The 1820-nt window shown below is 55.7% G+C and overlaps 1 pseudogene; it reads left to right on the top strand.

Moving 5' to 3' along the window:
- The window catches only part of LOC104914790, a 16408-nt pseudogene that overhangs the window by 4027 nt on the left and 10561 nt on the right, over positions 1-1820 (top strand).

Here is a 1820-nt window from a genome sequence, read left to right as displayed (position 1 = left end):
CCATCCAGATACAGGTTGCCAGACTTTTGGAGAGAAATCCCGCTTCAACCCAATTGGAAAACACTGTTCCACACAATAAAGCTGTAATCCCTCTTGAAACCTCTTCACATTCTCAGCTACAAAACTGTCAACACTATGAGCTATGCCTTTTCACCAGCAATGAACAAGAGTTTGCACACCGTGCTGCACTTGTAACAATCTGCACCAGCGGAGCTGACCTGCTGTTGCTGTTGCTGTTGCCCACCTCCTCACTGTGCTCACATCCACTGCTTGGTCTTTTTCAATGCTCCGTGTGCATTGGTGAATGTCAGTGGGTGACATTTCTTCCACGTGGAGGAGTTCAGAGACATATCTCTGCTTCATCTGCACTTCCACATCAGATCCATTGTGTCAGACTATCCCTCTGCTGCCATCTGTCACAAGGTAATAACACACCATGGAATACTGGTGGGAAAGTTCAACTCCTACTGCCACACCACCAACATTCACCTCTGACATCATGGGCCAACACCATGCACTGGAGGGCATTACTTTCAGAGCAGCCCTCAGAAATTGCATCAGATAATATAAAAAGTAACAAAACTTATTTTTAATTTTCTCTTGTTTAATATAGAGATCACACTTTAGATTGTACCTCTACGTGTTCCATTTGAAAACTGGTCCCCAGCCCAGGGCACGTCATTCTCTGTGAGGTGTCATTCCTTGCTGTGATGTCACAGTTGTTGCTTTCACCCCTGTGGCAGCGGTGGGAGCGGTGGCTCAGTCCGCTTGTGGGACGCGCAGGAAGTGAACCCAGAGAGAGCGTTGTGTCTATCTGGAAACATCCTGCTGTGATGGAGCGGCTGAGAGCCCTTCGAGGTGAGTCCCTCACCTCTCTGAACACTGTGATGTTGCCCGAGCATGTGTGTGCCACCAGTATCTCTTTAGGATGTGCCAGCAGCACTGCCCTTGCTCTGCTGAGTGCAGCTGCCCACCGTGGTTTCCCCAGTACCCCAGCAACGGGAAGGCTCTCTCCCCTCTACCTGCTGACCACACATGTGCCAGCACAGCCCACCCCCACTGTGGGGCTGGAGGAGCGTTCCTCCCAAAGCTGGCCGGATGCTCGGCCCTGGCTCCAAGCAACACCAGCGACAGCTGCTCTGCTCTTTCCTTCCAGGTCTCTTTGCCTGTGTGGGCTGCATGCCCAGATGTGCACGTCGCAGGGAGAGAGGCAGGGTGGAAAGCCCTGTCCCCGTCTGTGCCGTGACTTTGCTGCTGCAGCGCCTGCAAGACCAGGAGGTGAGCTGGGGACGTCCAATCATCAGTCCTTGCCCTGGCCCAGTGCCATGGCCTCCCATGAGTGCCAGGCCCCGGCAGCACATCGGCATAGCGATGGGTGGCAGCGGGCGGCTCCCCAGGAACAAGGGCAAAGCAAAACGTGACCTATCTCTGTCCCCAGGGTGACCGAGCGCAGGCGTACTGCGAGCTGGAGCACGTCCTGTGGGAAGATGACAGCCGCCCACCGTGCGGAGTGGTGAACCGGCTGCTGGCAGAGGTGTCCCAGGACCTGACAGCAGCCCAGGTGAGGGGTCACTCCTGAAGGCAAAGGGAGCCGCCTGCCCGCGCTGGTGTTCTGCTGGCGGATGGTGGTGGCTTAGCCTTTCCAAGGGAAGGTCTCGAGCAGTCTCCTGTGCCGTGTGTCACCAGTGACTCTTTTTCAGGGCGTGATGGACAGCGTGAGAACGGCTGCCAGCAATGTCCTGGTGGCTCTGGCCCGGACACACTTCTCCTTGGTGATGGCCGAGCTCCAGGGCCACCTGAAGGCCACACGGGAGATGTCC

The sequence above is a fragment of the Meleagris gallopavo genome, chromosome 1 (assembly GCF_000146605.3).
Source record: "Meleagris gallopavo isolate NT-WF06-2002-E0010 breed Aviagen turkey brand Nicholas breeding stock chromosome 1, Turkey_5.1, whole genome shotgun sequence".
Classification (NCBI taxonomy): Eukaryota; Metazoa; Chordata; class Aves; order Galliformes; family Phasianidae; genus Meleagris; species Meleagris gallopavo.
This window is presented reverse-complemented; position numbering and strand designations above follow the sequence as displayed.